General features: G+C 35.3%; 1 long non-coding RNA gene across 1 annotated transcript; it reads left to right on the forward strand.

Moving 5' to 3' along the window:
- Window positions 1–2,873: 2,873 nt before the first annotated feature.
- On the forward strand, window positions 2,874–16,794 carry LOC138329656 (uncharacterized). The gene is made up of 3 exons (XR_011209486.1): window positions 2,874–3,399; window positions 14,802–14,863; window positions 16,782–16,794. It is a non-coding gene; the product is annotated as an uncharacterized lncRNA (long non-coding RNA).
- The last annotated feature ends 3,203 nt before the right edge of the window (window positions 16,795–19,997 follow it).

Consider the following 19,997-nt stretch of genomic DNA (forward strand, 5'->3'; position numbering starts at 1 on the left):
TACTGTTAGATCAATCTGGTAGTAGATGGTAGTACTGTTAGATCAATCTGGTGGTACTGTTAGATCAATCTGGTCGTACTATTAGATGAATCTGGTAGTACTGTTAGATCAATCTGGCGAGAAAAAATTAAATCTTCTGAAACGAGTTTCAAAACAATCTTATATGAAGATCAAATCTAAGTAGTACTTTTTATCAAATTAACTAGATCAATTTCTGGTGGTACTGTTAGATCAATCTGGTTCTGTCAATACTGTACGTAATTTTTTCTGACGATCATTTGGTGCTGTGTCTGTATGATCACAATCTGGATTTCCAGCCAATGTTAGATCGTTCATGGTCAGCTATTACACTAGTTAATACAACCAAATATTACACGGGCTGAAATAACAGGGATATCAGGCCGGTATTACTGGAGATTGAAACACTGGTGGTACTGTTAATCAATCTGGAGTACTGTTAGATCCATCTGGTACGTACATGTTAGATCAATCTGGTAGTACTGTTAGATCCATCTGGTGTTACTGTTAGATCAACTGTAAGACCATCTGGTAGTACTTGTTAGTTCAATCTGGTAGTACTGTTAGATCATCATCTGGTGGTACTGTTAACCATCTGGTTACTTTAGATCAATTGGTGTACTGTTAGAAATCATGGTCGACTGTAAGATCCATCTGGTAGTACTGTTAGATCAATCTGGTAGTTACTGTTAGATCAATCTGGTGGTACTGTTAGATCCATCTGGTGTAGTACTGTTAGATCAATACTGGTGGTACTGAATCAATATGGTGGTACTGTTAGATCAACTTTTGGTGGTACTGTTAAGATCAATCTGGTCGTACTGTTAGATCAATCTGGTGTACTGTATAGATAGTACTGTTAGATCAATCTGGTAGTTACTGTAAGATCCATCTGGTAGTACTGTTACTGTTAGATTCAATCTGGTAGTACTGTTAGATCAATCTGGTGGTACTGTCTAGATCAATCTGGTAGTACTGTTAGATCATCTGGTGGTACTGTTAAGATCACATCTGGTAGTACTGTTAGATCAATCTGGTGGTACTGTTAGATCCATCTGGTAGTACTGTTAGATCAATCTGGTGGTACTGTATTATGTTTAGATCAATCTGGTAGTACTGTTAAGATCAATCTGGTAGTACTGTTAGATCAATCTGGTAGTACTGTTAGATCAATCTGGTAGTACTGTTAGATCAATGTGGTAGTACTGTAATATCAGGTAGTACTGTTAGATCAATCTGGTAGTACTGTTAGATCAATCTGGTAGTACTGTTAGATAAAATCTGGTAGTACTGTTAGATCAATCTGGTGGTACTGTGTTAGATCAATCTGGTAGTACTGTTAGATCAATCTGGTAGTACTGTTAGATCAATCTGGTTAGTACTCAGTTAGATCAATCTGGTAGTACTGTTAGATCAATCTGGTACTGTACTGTTACTGTTAGATCAATCTGGTAGTACTGTTAGATCAATCTGGTAGTACTGTTAGATCAATCTGGTAGTACTGTTAGATAATCTGGTAGTACTGTTAGATCAATCTGGTAGTACTGTTAGATCCATCTGGTAGTACTGTTAGATCAATCTGGTAGTACTGTTAGATCAATCTGGTGGTACTGTAGTGTAGATCAATCTGGTAGTACTGTTAGATCAATCTGGTAGTACTGTAAGATCAATGAGGTGGGTACTGTTAGATCAATCTGGAAGTACTGTTAGATCAATCTGGTAGTACTGTTAGATCAATCTGGTAGTACTGATCAATCTGGTGGTACTGTTAGAGACTGTTAGATCAATCTGGTAGTACTGTTAGATCAATCTGGTAGTACTGTTAGATCAATCTGGTAGTACTGGTAGCTAGATCAATCTGATAGTACTGTTAGATCAATCTGATAGTACTGTTAGATCAATCTGGTAGTACTGTTAGATCAATCTGTACTGTTAGATCAATCTGGTAGTACTGTTAGATCCATCTGGTAGTACTGTTAGATCCATCTGGTGGTACTGTTAGATCCATCTGGTAGTGCTGTAAACGCGGAAATATTCGCTCGCGAGTGTTTTATTTTACGACGTTCTGATTTTCATGATATCTATGACTGTTAACCTTTTCAACACTGTTTCATCGACACAATATCTTACGCGAGGGGAAATTTTCGAGTTTTAAAAGACATTAGCGCAATTAACGTATATTTTAACGTTTACGGTAAGCTTCTGTGATGTTTTCATCCTTGAAAAAATATCTTTAGTTTACCAGAATAATTGCCCATCAAAAATTGTCAAATTATAGCATCAAACTCGGAATCCAAAGTATCTACTTGTGTAAATAGCATGTAGTTCCGATGTATCATACAAGACAATATACTACATGGAGGTGATAGACACATGCAGAAGGCTTGCTGGATGGTGAGTGCAAATATGACATATATTCGTTTTTTCCAAATTAAAGACTTCTGGTGTCATCGAGTTTAATAAAAACAAATTCTCGTTTCCAATTTGGAAGTAAAGTTGATCACGTCTTATCGTAATTACGGTGATATGTATGTAGGGCGTGGGTTAGGCGATCACATATATACTCAATAAGTCCGAACAAAAATGACCAGCCCGATGTTTAATTATAGTGTTATAGATACGTATCGTCACGTATTACCTGGTACAGGTTTTGTATCAATTTGTACAATAAAATGTCCACCTTTGTTGGGGCATCATACTTATTGTATTTGGCGTTGTCCCCACCAGTCACGTGATAATGTGGGGCGTTAGATAGAAACTAGTATTGATTTGAGAGGCGTACAAAGCCAGCGTAGTACCGTCACTAGATTGATCCGTATTGAATGGAAGCTGTGATAGATTTCACATCACTTCTATTTACCGTCTAGTTTCAACAACTAACGACAGAGGGCGTCAGAACGCGCGCGCGGCTTGAGAAGTTGTCCAACCAGAATTGTTGGCTATCGGTCCCCACCATCTACCCAGGAAACGGAAGAGCATTAAAGCCGAGGACATTACAGCACGTGCATTTGTCTTGTTCATGTCTGCTTTTGATCTGACGACACTTTTGGAGATTTGTAATTTTTCGCAATGGAAACTGACAAAATTAACCAATTATTGACATTTTGAAAAGGAACCTACAGTATCGTAAATTACTTAATTTGGAGAATAAAAACAGGGCGCATTCATCTTTTATTTCCATATTAGTGTTGTTGTGTTAGGCTCACACCAACGCCCACTGGTGCTACTATCACACCGTGTAATATAAGGCCGTGGATAGGTGTTATTCTTACATTAGCGGACTTTCTACACTATCTGCCATGACGAATACACAGGTGTACTTTCTTCTACTTGGTTTTCTCCTCGTCCTACCCGCCTTCATCACATGCCAAGGAGTCAATGGTAAGATTGATTTGTTTCAATGTTATGTTATATCCGTACTTATGATCTTGCCACAAATAACTTTTTACCATTAAGAAAAAAAGCTGCGACGACAGTTATGTTTTGGATGATTTTTGTATGATATATCATACAAAATATAACTGCTATCGCAGCTTTTTTCTTTATGGTAAAAAGTTACTTGTGGCAAGATCACAAGTACGGAAAAAATGCAATGTGTAAGTATTGTGGTTTAAGACAAAAAAAAAGTTTAAATACTAAATTTAAAAACTGCTCTCTTACCTTTTACCGCATTGTGCGTTTTATTGTCCTTGAAAAAATCTTGTAATTTATCAAGTGTAAGTAAATTAATTTCCATGACTGTCAGGATAGGAAATCAGCTATTGTCTCTGTATGGTCAGGGGACCCTATATTTATATTAGTTTATCTGTTTTAACGTGTACTTACAAAAGTTTTATATGTGGACATAAGTAAAAAACTGATGTAAAGTTAGCAACATCTATCACTAATTAACAATGATATAAATATGTCAGACATACAAAATTATTGATAACATCCAAATATTGAATTTTTCACAAATTGTTGTTACTATCAAAATACTGTAAACCAACTGTCTTTAACGTGCGATTTATTTTCGCAAATTTCGCTATCAAGGTAAATTCGCGAAAGTTTATCTCTGCGAATTGATGTCTTCCGCAATTCTTACACAATTAAATTCAAAGGTATTTCCGTTCAATGTTAAATACCCGATACTTGATCTCCAAGAACATGCTTTGAAACAGAAATTACGACGTTGATTAGCCTCGACAATTGGTTTACAGTTTTCCATAATGTATATAAACGTGAATGATTGCCGTTTTGTATTTGTTTGACATCATGTTCTGGTCAATAGCAATGATTTTTTGATAGGAGCATCATTTTGTATAAAACATAACATAAATGACATAAAAAATATTATCTAGTATTTTTCGTTCAATGTTGTTTCTAAAAAGATTTTGATTCTTAAATGGCATATTGATTGAACAATATACGTGATTTGCAACATTTAAATGGTGTCGACAAATTTGCTATTATTTGTGTTTTCCGCAAACATAATTGATTTAGTTGTGATTTCTCTAACAGGAAACTGTTATTAGTAATGTTGGTAACTGACAGGGTATTCTGGTATAAGTAATGTTGGTAACTGACAGGGTATTCTGGTATTGGTGATGTTGGTAATGTTGGTAACTGACAGGATATTCTGGTATTGGTAATGTTGGTAACTGACAGGATATTCTGATATTAGTAATGTTGGTAAATGACAGGATATTCTGGTATTAGTAATGTTCGTAACTGACAGGATATTCAGGTATTAGTAATGTTGGTAACTGACAGGATATTCTGGTATAAGTAATGTTGGTAACTGACAGGGTATTCTGGTAGTAATGTTGTAACTACAGATATTCTGGTAATGTTGGTAACTGACATGTAATGGTAACTATATTCTGGTATTAGTAATGTCCGTAACTGACATGATATTCTGGTATTAGTAATGTTCGTAACTGACTGGATATTCTAGTATTAGTAATGTCCGTAACTGACAGGATATTCTGGTATTAGTAATGTCTGTAACTGACAGGATATTCTGGTATTAGTAATGTTCGTAACTGACAGGATATTCTGGTATTAGTAATGTTCGTAACTGACAGGATATTCTGGTATTAGTAATGTCCGTAACTGACAGGATATTCAGGTTTTAGTAATGTCTGTAACTGACATGATATTCTGGAATTAGTAATGTTCGTAACTGATGTACAGTTGGACAGACCTTTCTCAAAGCAAGTCTCGTTGAACAGTTACCAGCCAGTATATAATTAAACAGAAATAAGTAAAGCATTAAAGCTGCAAAAGGTTTGCAAAACAATTTTATTTAAAAAAGGAATTTAATATTTCATTTGCGTATCTTCAGCTCAATATATCTATTCCTTTCGCCGCCCTTTGATATTAAACACGGTATTGCTTTGTTTTCGATTTTAATTTTTCTATGAGGTTTGTAACACAATCAAGATCTCAGTACAAGTGAAGCAATACTTGGATATATCATATTCGAACAATAGTTATAATTTTCTCCAAAACCTTCAGAAGTGACTTTCTACGATTTGCAGGTGGTCAATTTTAGGTGTAAGTTTTCATCTCTAAAGTTAAAACTGTTTATGAATTAGCAACACCAATGCGTTCCTTACCAGTCCAATATCAATAGAAAGCCCTGTCGACTTGTTTAGATGTGTGATGAAGAATAAGTAAATTCAAAGTCTATGAAATATCCAAAATTCGCCATTTTCAAAATTTAATCTAAAATAACTAAATGTGTCTTAAGTTTCCTACTAAATGCCGACGCTTTTTGTTAACAGAACTCTTTTAAGAATACGTTTACTGCGTTTACTGAATTTACCCTAACAAACTTTTATAGCTGCCCCTGTAATTTGTTAATATATACCTAGAAAAGCTGTTTTCTCGGACGGGAAATGATGTATCTATTCAAAAAAGTTCGTAAAGTTATATGTACTGTAATTTTCATACTGAGTGATCACGACGAACTTTTCACATGTTATTCACCACTAAATATTACACACATCTGAGAAATATGATTCGTATAATGTATAAGTTTTAGTTTCACACAGACAATTAAGAGCTTCTGCCTATATGGTCATATTACTATTAGTAATTGTGAAGTGACTGATACCGATATGGTTCATCGAAACATACTTATCATAAAAGCACTGACAGTCCGAAATGTCGGTGTTGCAGCTAATGTTATAAGGCATAATAAGTGTATGTCTGTGTCTTTGAAAGGATTTCACATCTTAATTCATCAAAACCTTCTCGTTTGCAGCAGATTATAGAAAAAGGAATAACATATCAAAATCTCCGCTAATATATGGCATATATAACCGTTTTAACGCACGGGTCAGTAAGCAAACATTTGTATTGAAGGGCCTATACTCTCTCCCTACACAAGAAGCATAAAACAGTGGAACCTTCTCATCACATTTTCGAATAAAGACGTTTTGCTTTGGTGTCGATTTAGTCTAATCTACTCTCTGGAGAAATGTTGGGTTTGTTTTATTATGAGGCAAAGGGGTTGTTAGGATTTCTGTGTGGACGCATAGTCTCCACCGGACACCCATAGACATATGTCATCCTGGTTAAGGGGGGGGGGGGGGGGGGGGGCGGCGGTGACTTCTGTATAACTGTCCCGACTAATCAAGAAGTTGTATTGCTCGCAGGGAAAGAGTAAAGAAATAACAGGGGTGTTAAGGGTCGCCATTGTGCTGGGGCGAAAATATTGTCAAGGCGAACGACGGTATTATCCTAGATTGTAGTTATTCTATCTGGAGAAAGGGTAAGGACAATGTCGTCGTTTAGGGAAGAGCATTACCGAGTGTTCTTGAGTAACACATGATACATGTATGGATTGGTTTGTGTGGATAATAATCATCTACATGGAGATCAGTTACTGATATCTAAACGATAATAAATTATTTACTGTACAAACATTACAGCATTGTGTTATACTGCATTCTGTATTAGCTAATGCAAAGTTAATAATGCCTGAACGAAATTACCGTGGGAGGGATAATCATTGTAGGCATTAACCCTTCGATATTATATAGGACAAACGTTATCAAGGTCCTACATGATTTTCAGTAATATTGCCAATATTGCTACCGCAAAATGTCTTAAAGCTTCCAAAATTAAAATAGTCACTTGATATTGTTTTACCATAAACGAATTTAAATCTTCTACATATTCTGGATAAGATATTTTCTAATCACTACATTTTATGCACATTAATTATTTTGAAACTTATAAACATACCATTTAAAATGTCTCTCTCGTTTTTAGTACTTCATTCAAACAAATCGTAAATTGTGGAGGTAATACATCTGCTGTGTTGGGAATAACGTACCTAACATAAGCAGGCTATCGTGTGTTACATTACATAATTACGTTTTCTGCTAGGGCACGGTTCATTCCATGGTATTATGAGGGAATAGTGCCCTCTGAGCAAGGTCAAAATGGAAAATATTACTTAGCTAAGAAGTTGTCGACACGTTTTGAAAATATGTGGAAATACTTCCCAATATTACTATAAGTACAGGGTCACTAGATCCCAACGGAACCTGTTTAAATATTCCCTCCTCACTTTGCATGCAATCATTTCGCGTATTTTCAAAGTTGTCATATGTCAACGGATTTTCCGACAAAATGTTTTATACAAAATTTTACAACGTGAATTACTTAACATACGAATTTGTCATTCGTTAGAATGGAAAAGTTTGAGACTTTTGATAAGACCGTTTTCCATGTCTGCACACGTTTTCTACGTGCCTGTTCACACATCGTGAATGTTGAACTCGGTACACTGAACAATTTTTCCCATTCAAGTGTGTCCATAAATCATAAAACGTAAAACGTTTTACAACCGTATACAACGTGCTTTAGGTGACGTTTATGCTATAGTATTTAGACTTTATTATTATGTAACTTTGTACGATAAAGTTCACCGCCACCTCTTCACAGTAATACTACATTTATACATTATATAATGATGTAACTTTGTACGATAAAGTTCACCGCCACCTCTTCATAGTAATACTACATTTATACATTATATAATATGTAACTTTGTACGATAAAGTTCACCGCCACCTCTTCGGAATGATATTACATTTATACATTATATAATATGTAACTTTGTACGATAAAGTTCACCGCCACCTCTTCGTTATACTATTACATTTATACATTATATAATGATGTAACTTTGTACGATAAAGTTCACCGCCACCTCTTCGTTATACTATTACATTTATACATTATATAAATATGTAACTTTGTACGATAAAGTTCACCGCCACCTCTTCGTTATACTATTACATTTATACATTATATAATTTTGTAACTTTGTACGATAAAGTTCACCGCCACCCCCTGGTTATACTATTACATTTATACATTATATAATTATGTAACTTTGTACGATAAAGTTCACCGCCACCCCCTGGTTATACTATTACATTTATACATTATATAATTATGTAACTTTGTACGATAAAGTTCACCGCCACCCCTTAGTTGTACTATTACATTTATACATTATATAATTATGTAGCGTTGTACGATAAAGTTTCTCGCCACCTCTTCGTTATAATATTACATTTATACAATATATAATTATGTAATTTTGTACGATAAAGTTCACCGCCACCCCTTGGTTATACTATTACATTTATACATTATATAATTATGTAACTTTGTAAGATAGAGTAGCCGTTTATGTCCTCACAGAAATCAGGACACAGCTCATCCTATAAACAAAGGAGAGGTGTCATGTATGGCCTCTTATTTCTAGGGGAGGTGAAAGCCGACAAGGCCAGTCATGTAGAGCCCTAATTGGCAGTAACACTGGTGCTTCTAATCCCACAATAGTTCAGGCAATCTTCACCTGAGAATAGCCTTAGCTCAATAGACCGAAGACAACACGAGGAATTATAAGGCGGAAAATATGATTTGTGGTAGACAACAATATGTCTCAGATAATGATGTTATGTATGATTAAATCCCCTTTGGCCTACTGACGAGTGGGGCACTGTGACCGTGTTATACTTATATTTATCTATTGTGTATGGGAATGTTGCTCTATTTTGGTTAGTACAGTATACAAAAGGTTATCCATTAGTTTCTATATCTATAAGTCTAATCCTTATATTTTTCTTTATCTACTTTAAATTATAAAATGAAATACGTTTACACGTACGATTCCATTGATTTTTCTAAGGGATTATTTTTGTCAAATCAATACGCAACGTAAATGTTTCTATTATGACGTCATGATAACGTCGGATTTCCGCACCATTCCTGGATTTTTTTTATCGTGGAATGCAAAAAATGAATAGGCTAATCAGAAAGCTGGAAACAAAGAAAAATTAATTATTTCTATATAAAAGTGAGTTAGTGAGAAGTGTTTATCTTACGTCTTTATGGTTACTTAAGGTTTCAAAGACTTATTCAGGTTTTCACTTTATTTAATCAAGATTTGTAGTTTGCAATAGATTTCTAAATAATATACAACTGTTCAAAATTTGTTAGCCAATTGATACATATATATTAAACATTGTTTTTAATTGTCAGATTAACATGGATTTCCGATACTATTTTTGCATCTGCATTTCTATATGTGTACTGAAGAAATTGTTCATATTAAAATTAACGACAAATCAAATAAAAAATTATCAAATAGTACCAAATCCAAATGTAAAATACAATTATCCACTTATGAAATAGCAATGTAGATCATCTACCACTTTGAGAACCGGCAAATATTTGTCATTTACAAAAAATGACGAACAAAACCTGAATATTTGTCACGCTTCGACATCCGCGGGAACCTGTACAGTAGAGTTCACACATAGTGATATTGTCGTAAGCTCACCACAATTTGTCACAAATTAACGTCAAACTGTGAGTAAAACTGTGTAATACGTACCAAGCCCTTTCCTTGTCTTCTTGTAACTAGTGAACACAACCCAAAGTCCTTTGTTTACTATATATCATCACCTGTCTGTGTTGGCAAGGATTTAATAACGAAACAATCAGACGCTATGTGATCATTCCCATAAACGTCACTAGCAAAGTTAAACTCCTGACAATTAACCATAATACAAAATATATTTCATGCGTTGTCTTTCAAAAAAGAAAACAAAATTATTTTTAAATGGAAACAGTTTCTTTTTTGACGGAAACTGTCGTTTACGCATTAGGTTTCTATAATGTTGAGTAGCGCGTCACTTTTTCTCGCACACAACGGGGAATAGGTCTACTCTTAGATGAACAATACATACAATGTAACAAAGCCATTATTCCAAAGCGATGTATTCAGGCCTGATAATTTATTTAGTTTTCGTTTTAGTGTATTGTGTCTTTAGTAGTTATCATAACATATCATAACTGCTGCAGTTATACTTTTGTGGAATTATTTCGCTGTAAAACTGATAGAGATAGATGACATAAGTATATCTACTTTGTGTTTAATGAATAGACGTAGCATTGTGAGTAAAATCGTGATGCCAGAAACATTTTTAGCCCACCATCATCAGATGGTGGGCTATTCAAATCGCTTTTTGTCCGTGGTCCGTCGTCCGTCCTTCCGTCCGTCCTTCCGTCCGTCCGTCCGTCCGTCCGTCCTTCCGTCCGTCCGTCCGTCCGTCCGTTAACAATTCTTGTTATCGCTATTTCTCAGAAAGTACTGAAGGGATCTGTCTCGTATTTCATATGTAGGTTCCCCTAGGGCCCTAGTTGTGCATATTGAATTTTGGGACCAATCGGTCAACAAGATGGCCGCCAGGCAGCCATCTTGGATTTTGATACTTAAAGTTTGTTATCGCTATTTCTCAGAAAGTACTGAAGGGATCTGTCTCAAATTTCATATGTAGGTTCCCCTAGGGCCCTAGTTGTGCATATTGCATTTTGGGACCAATCGGTCAACAAGATGGCCGCCAGGCAGCCATCTTGGATTTTGATAGTTAAAGTTTGTTATCGCTATTTCTCAGAAAGTACTGAAGGGATCTGTCTCAAATTTTATATATAGGTTCCCCTAGGGTCCTAGTTGTGCATGTTGCGTTTTGGGACCGATCGGTCAACAGGATGGCCGCCAGGCAGCCATCTTGGATTTTGATAGTTAAAGATTGTTATCGCTATATCTCACAAAGTACTGAAGGGATCTTTCTCAAATTTCATATGTAGGTGCCCCTAGGGCTCTAGTTGTACATAATGCGTTTTTGGATCGATCGGTCAACAAAATGGCCGCCAGGCTGCCATCTTGGATTTTGATAGTTAAGATTGTTATCGCTATTTCTCAGAAAGTATTGAATGAATCTGTCTCAAATTTCATATATAGGTTCCCCTAGGGCCCTAGTTGTGCATATTTCGATTTGGGACCGATCAATCATCAAGATGGCCGCCAAGGAGCCATCTTGGATTTTGATAGTTGAAGTTTGTTACTGCTGTTTCTCAGGAAGTACTGAAGCGATCTGTCTCAAATTTTATATATAGTATGTTTGCAAAAGTTTGAAAAGCAGAGAAAAGATCCCTCTTTCCATTGTCAGACATAGATCATTCTTTGGTGGGCGCCAAGATCCCTCTGGGATCTCTTGTTTAAATTTTTGTTTTATTGATTTGCATTTTCTCTGTAAACTTATCAGACCACCCGCTGAGATAAACAACGCTACAATGATGTCTCATACATTCCTGGATTATATCCTGTTACATAGCTGTGAGTTTTGTCGTTTTCTGATTGGTCTAGACCGCTTGAAAAGATCTTGACAAAATGCAATGTCAATCTGAGACCGATGAACACCTGTTCAGATGTTGACATTGCAAATCCGGTAACCTGGCTATAAATAGACACAGGTAATTCCCTGTCTCTTGCACATTTTTGACCAATCAAAATAGAGCATTGCCGATTATCGGGCAATAGCCAAATCCAACATGGCAGACAATAGTTAGGTAGGATTAGAAAATATGTGTCAACACATTTTAAATGTTAAAATTAAATTAATGTTAAATTAAATTTTAATATGTTCGAAAGTTCTATTGTGAAGAAGTACAGCAGAAGTACTATAAGTACTTACTGAGGCTACGTGAATGAAGATTTTCTTGATTTTTAGCCCACCATCATCAGATGGTGGGCTATTCAAATCGCCTTTCGTCCGTGGTCCGTCGTCCGTCCGTCCTTCCGTCCGTCCGTTAGCAATTCTTGTTACCGCTATTCCTGAGAAAGTGCTGAAAGGATCTTTCTCAAATTTCATATGTAGGTTCCCCTAGGACCCTAGTTGTGCATATTGCATTTTGGGACCGATCGGTCAACAAGATGGCCGACAGTCGGCCATCTTGGATTTTGATAGTTGAAGTTTGTTACCGCTATTTCTCAAAAAGTGCAGAAGGGATCTTTCTCAAATTCCATATGCAGGTTCCCCTAGGACCCTAGTTGTGCATATTGCATTTTGGGACCATTCGCCATTCGGTGAACAAGATGGCCGACAGGCGGCCATCTTGGATTTTGATAGTTAAAGTTTGTTATCGCTATTTCTCAAAATGTTTAGAAGGGATCTTTCTCAAATTTCATATATAGGTTCCCCAAGGTTCCTTGTTTTGCATATTGCATTTTGGGACCGATCGGTCAACAAGATGGCCGACAGTCGGCCATCTTGGATTTTGATAGTTGAAGTTTGTTACCGCTATTTCTCAAAAAGTGCAGAAGGGATCTTTCTCAAATTTCATATACAGGTTCCCCTAGGACCCTAGTTGTGCATATTGCATTTTGGGACCAAAAAGTGCAGAAGGGATCTTTCTCAAATTTTATATATAGTGTGTTTGAAAAAGTCCCTCTTTCCATTGTCAGACCCAGATCATTCTTTGGTGGGCGCCAAGATCCCTCTGGGATCTCTTGTTAGGTCATCTGACCCGAAGCCGTGCGCCTTCCGCCGTCCGTGAATTTTTCACATTTCAATCTTCTTCTCAAGATTGACCAGTGCGATTAAGCTGAAACTTACATGAAATGATCCTGATATGGTCCCGACCAAGTGTTGTTATTTTTCGGGTCGATCCGGAATCCAAGATGGCCGCCACAGCCGCCATCTTGAATGAAAACACATTTTGAACTTCTTCTCAAGTTCTACTAGTGCGATTTAGCTGAAACTTGCATGAAATGATCCTGATCTGGTCCCGACAAAGTGTTGTTAATTTTTGGGTCGATCCGAAATCCAAGATGGCCGCCACAGCCGCCATCTTGAAAACTTATTTTGAACTTCTTCTCAAGTTGTACAAGTGCGATTGAGCTGAAACTTGCATGAAATGATCCTAACATGGTCCCGACAAAGTGTTGTTATTTCACGGGTCTATCCGAAATCTAAGATGGCCGCCACAGCCGCCATCTTGATAACACATTTTGAACTTCTTCTCAAGTTCTACTGGTACGATTTAGCCGAAACTTGCATGAAATGATTCTGCCATGATCCCGACAACGTGTTGTTATTTTTCGGGTCGATCCGAAATCAAAGATGGCCGCCACAGCCGCCATCTTGAAAACACATTTTGAACTTATTCTCAAGTTCTACTTGTGCAATTTAGCTGAAACTTGCATGAAATGATCCTGACATGGTCCCGACAAAGTGTTGTTACTTTTTGGGTTGATCCGAAATCCAAAATGGCCGCCACAGCTGCCATCTTGAAAACACATTTTGAACTTATTCTCAAGTTCTACTGTTGCGATTTAGCTGAAACTTGCATGAAATGATCCTGACATGGTCCCGACAAAGTGTTGTTATTTTTCGGGTCGATCCGAAATCCAAGATGGCCGCCACAGCCGCCATCTTGATAACACATTTTGAACTTCTTCTCAAGTTCTACTGGTGCGATTTAGCTGAAACTTGCATGAAATGATCCTAACATGGTCCCGACAAAGTGTTGTTATTTCACGGGTCTATCCGAAATCTAAGATGGCCGCTACAGCCGCCATCTTGATAACACATTTTGAATTTCTTCTCAAGTTCCACTGGTGCGATTAAGCTGAAACTTGCATGAAATGATTCTGAAATGGTCCCGACAAAGTGTTGTTATTTTTTGGGTCAATCTGAAATCCAAGACCGATGCCACAGCCGCCATCTTGAAAACACATTTTGAACTTATTCTCAAGTTCTACTAGTGTGATTTAGCTTAAACTTGCATGAAATGATCCTGGCATGGTCCCGACAAAGTGATGTTATTTTTCGGGTCGATCCGAAATCCAAGATGGCCGCCACAACCGCCATCTTGAAAACACATTTTGAACTTATTCTCAAGTTCTACCAGTGTGATTTAGCTGAAACTTGCATAAACAGATCCTGACATGTTCCCGACAAAGTGTTGTTATTTTTCGGGTCGATCCGAAATCCAAGATGGCCGCCACATGAAATGATCCTGATATGATCTGGTTGATCCCAAATCGAAGGTGGCTACCATGACACCATATATGATTAATTTGACTATTGACCGTTAAGGTCCTTGGGCATCTTGTTTGTTTCAGTAGTCTATCGCTCTCCTTGCTTCAAAATTGTTTCAGGTAGCAAAACTTGTATCATTGTATCGTTTCATATAACAAAACAAGTATTGACTTTTTGTAGGTTAATACGAGGAATTGTTAAACTTGAGAAAGGTGATATTCCCCGAGGCCGAATATTTGTTAATTATTGAACATGTAACATATATAATATCAACCACATCCATATGGAGAGAAATGGTATAGAATTCATTTGACTGTATCATCTTCACTGTCGATCACATTTGTTGAATTAAAATTTCATTGTTTTTATCATTGTATTTGCTAGATTACATGCTAGAAGAGGAGGAAGAAGATGTACTTACGCCCATACAGATACTAAAAAAAGGAGTAAGTATTTTTATATCCATTTCGTCATGGTGACTATTTATCGTTGTTTCCGTGGACATTGTGATTATATTAAGTCGATCATACCACGTGATCAATTATAGTTAGTGTATTGATGATACTGAACCACCAACAATCTATTTGACGATACCTAAAGATACTTTAGTGTTATCATTTCAACTTCAGACATAAGTGTTGTTATATTGAGGATATTTTGAGATGTTAAGATACCATGCTATTGGCATAATCACAAGATTTACATGTAAATAAGTATCAGCATATTGATCACACCAAGAGATGCCTAAGTGTTATTTCGATAGATTTATTGAGTTTTCTATTAATATATTTCGAGAGGATTGACTGATATTGACATTGATAACAAGATATACATGTAATAAGTATCATCATATTGACAAGCTTCACAGAATATTCAATATCGTTTACGGATATGATAGATTTTATAAAATACAAAACATGTCGTTATACCTTCAGAAAGAAAGAAATGAAAGACGATTTGAATTAAGGGACATCAGATATGTTAATTGCAGACGTTTGGTAGTTCCTGGTATAAATGTTTTATGGATAAACAGCTCTTCCTATATGTACATTCCACAAACTAGTGGCAACCAAAATATCCTCACAAATAATCCAGCATTATAAATTAAAGTATCAACATGCCAAAAATATTTTACAAAGTCTTGTGGAACAGATGAAATATGCATTTGTAGCTTCTCATATTTCATCAGCCAGGGTTAATGATATAATATATTCGCTTTGTCCATTAATCTTTACAATGCTTCTAATTTAAACCTAATTTAGGCTAATTAGTAACGTCAGTATAAGACAATTGTGTTCATGTAATATAAACACTAATAAGTGATTGTTGACGTCAGTATCAGACATTTGTATCCCTGTAATATAAACACTAATTAGTGATTGTTGACGTCAGTATAAGACATTTGTATCCCTGTAATATAAATACTAATTAGTGATTGTTGACGTCAGTATAAGACGTTTATATCCATGTAATATAAATACTAATTAGTGATTGTTGACGTCAGTTTAAGACATTTATATCCCTGAAATATAAATACTAATTAGTGGTTGTTGACGTCAGTATAAGTCATTTGTACCCCTGTAATATAAACATTAATTAGTGATTGTTGACATCAGTATACGTCATTTGTACCCCTGTAATATAAACACTAATTAGTGATTGTTGACGTCAGTATAAGACATTTATATCCCTGTAATATAAATACTAATTAGTGGTTGTTGACGTCAGTATAAGTCATTTGTACCCCTGTAATATAAACATTAATTAGTGATTGTTGACGTCAGTATACGTCATTTGTACCCCTGTAATATAAACATTAATTAGTGATTGTTGACGTCAGTATAGGACATTTGTATCACTGTAATATAAACACTAATTAGTGATTGTTGACGTCAGTATAAGACATTTATATCCCTGTAATATAAATACTAATTAGTAATTGTTGACGTCAGTATAAGACATTTGTATGCCTGTAATATAAACACTAATTAGTGATTGTTGACGCCAGTATAAGACATTTGTATCTCTGTATACAATACTGTATGCTGTAATATAAACAGTAATTAGTGATTGTTGACGTCAGTATAAGACATTTATATCCCTGTAATATAAACACTAATTAGTGATTGTTGACGTCAGTATAGGACATTTGTATCCCTGTAATATAAACACTAATTAGTGATTGCTGACCTCAGTATAAGACATCTGTATCACTGTAATATAAACATTAATTAGTGATTGTTGACGTCAGTATAAGACATCTGTATCACTGTAATATAAACACTAATTAGTGATTGTTGACGTCAGTATAAGACTTTTCATCATTGTAATATAAACACTAATTAGTGATTGTTAACTTTGCAGCAGAGTATTATGGTAAGTATAATTTAATAACGCTTCTCTATCCTCTCTCTGCGTGGTTTTCTATCTGAGCGAAAGATTAATCACAGAATTGTCACTTGCGCTGCTTCTTGCTACTTATCTATGGCGTACGACTATAATCTCTAACTGTCTATCATTGTTGTATTATTATAATATACAGGTAAGAAAAATCTCAATCTCTCTTCTTATGTACTATGTACTATTCGGTGCGTTTTGTCATTTTGTGATGTTTGTCTGAATGGGTAAATATGGTTTACTTTGCGTGACTGATTTTCACACTTTAAGATATGATTGGACCAGTGAACGGTGTACCTGTAGAATCACTGGTTGATTTTTGAGACTAGTTTGCCACAATACTGTATGCTGTTATATTATGGCATGTGATGACACCAATATGGTGCAGCTTTGTTTGATAGCCTTTACAGGACGTCAGGATGCGTATAACAATAATTTATAGAGTTAAACTGAGGAATGATTTATTTACTAAGACAGTATTACACCAATCTGTAATAACCTGACAGAAAGACAAAAATAAAAATGATCAAAATTATAATGTGCACTTTACCACTAACACCTCGCGTCTTCTCGTCCAACACGAGATTCTCGTCTCCCTGGGATTGGGACAAACTGTTCTGAAAAGATGACTTCAGTGTGTTTAAGATGGACATTATCCGTATGTTTAATCTACTGATGTGCCGATTAACTGAAAACATCAATGTATTTTTAGATTACAAATGTCATACATCCGCATGGCACCGGTGTAGGGTAACACGTGTTACTATGGAGATACGGATGTGACGTATGAGGCACTTTACAGGAGAATGGTTTATTTTATTAAAATAATAGAAATTGACAATTTTTAGATTTTATCTAGATCAATGATTTTTATCATTAACACATTGATATAGTGATCAAGAGAAAAATGCATTAGTAAAATAGTTAATCGGTATTAGAATGTTATCGAAATATTGTCTCCCGAATAGGAAATGCTGATATTAAGATTGGAGCGATAAAGTAAACAAACTAATGACTCAGTAATATCAAGTGCAATCACACAATGTAGTAACGTAAATCACGTGAGATGTAAGTTAGATACAAGGTGTAGTGACCAGAGTTACGACTACTATGAATGATTGAGTTTTTATTAACGGTATTTAGAACTGGGTCACTTTCCTTCTTGATCATTGCAATTTGCTTTGCTTCTTTATACGTCAACAGTCTACTAGCAACAATACAGATTTGAACTGTATTCTACATTTAATCGAATTGAGGGAAATCCTCTTAAGAAAATGTTAGAGATGATACTTTAAAAAATAATTCTTAAGGTTCTTTCAAAAAATATTAAATGGTTTGCATGAAATAAAACAAAGCGCTTTTTCAGGATATGTTATGCATCTAATCAATAAGATTATAATGTTTACATTGAATAAAAGCGCATTCTTTCTGCTTGCAAATTACTTTTTTTGGAACTATTTCAATTGCATTTGAGCATGCGCCCTTGATAATTACTATATATACACCTTTATTTCATAGCCTAATCAATGAAATTTCTCTTCACAGGGTCTACGGGTGAGTTTGAGTATTGTATTATTTTTCATTATCCTGAGAAAAAATGAAATTCCCTCTTACCTTCTGGTGATGTTGTCTGTGTGTTAACTACCCTTTCTGATATCATGTGAGAAATTGTGTATCTCTGTTTTCTGTTGGTTATGTCTAAATCACCTTAATAAAAAATAGTGCTAATTATATCGGATATAACTGGCATAAATAGCGCATGTTTGTTAGAGTTAGATCGATCTGATCAAATAGGATGAAGGCATGCTTTTGTCATGTCGTCAGAGCCACGTATTGTGTCGGGGTATCTTTAATGTGAAAAAGCACAGGTCGCCAAGGGTTTACAGATTGAAAAGTCAAATCATTGACTCTTCAACACGTTATAAATCCGTTCATTGGCTAACAGGTGTTTTTAATGACAGTTGTGTGTTCGCCTATTGTTTTAGTATTTGTTTTGAACACTTCCTTGTTAGTTGTCTAATTATCACCTTCATTATTCACCTGCCGTGTAGTAATACGTTCATTCTTATACTTTTGGTATTGTAACTTTGATATGTTATATCCGACATTTTGATTCCATTACTTTTTTTGACATACATCTATTTCTTGTAAAACCTATTTATTCTATACATTGTGATAAATACCCTAAGGGCTCCTTTGATTCCCTTTTCATTACATACATTTCGTGTAAAAAGAAACCCAATTATCCCCCTGTATGGGGAATTCCAATACATGTGGTAATGTTCAATGTTCAGATATGTTTTATATATAGACGTATGTCTTTAATATGACATAATTAGACAGAGAAGTATAAACATTCCTGTCACGAGAGCAATCTCCCACTACAGTGGTATAACAGGCGTGACCTGTACTGTGGCGCTAGTAATTAAAACCGAACAAAAAGTAATTAGATTTCAACAAGTTTGAGACCTGCTCGTGCGGTAAGGGCGCTCTCTCTGTTACAAATACAGCCTGACAACAGTGCATACCTGATAATGCTACAAACTATCAATATCGGTAATAAATCTGGCTACAGCTGCCACTGAACATAGTTTCAAAATCGTGATCTCTCTGATAATTTGGTTGTTTGTTTAAATGTAATCTTTATGGTTTTTGAAAGATTAATTATAAACAGTTTAATCTATATATTTTATTTCTATTTCCATTTCTTCCCCGTGGGATTATATAGATGGTAAGTGTTACTTTGACGTATTAAATCACCACATTCATGGTCAAATTTGGCATCTAGGTCTGTATGATTTATCCCTACAATGTTATTTATTCCAAATTAATGTTGTATTTTATAATACGTGTTACGATAATAATATATTTTTGTTTGTTTCAATGTTAAGTATTCCATGACAGCTAATAATCCTTCAATGTTATAGAATCATAAATAAAGTTTCATTTCTTATTTCATATAAGATTTTATAAAAGAGTCTAAGAAGTCTGTTTTTAATTTCTGCGAGCCTTGACATGTGAAAACTGAATTGATTTTTTTATGTTAAAATGCCTTCAAACTACATTTAAATTTAAATCTTATTTTAATTTGAGTTTTATTTTGTTTTGATGCTGTCTGTCTGCTAACAGATGTGCCTAGTAAGTATAATTATTTTGATTTGTGTACACTGTAGCTCGATCTTG

This window comes from Argopecten irradians, chromosome 8 (assembly GCF_041381155.1).
Source record: "Argopecten irradians isolate NY chromosome 8, Ai_NY, whole genome shotgun sequence".
Taxonomy (NCBI): Eukaryota; Metazoa; Mollusca; class Bivalvia; order Pectinida; family Pectinidae; genus Argopecten; species Argopecten irradians.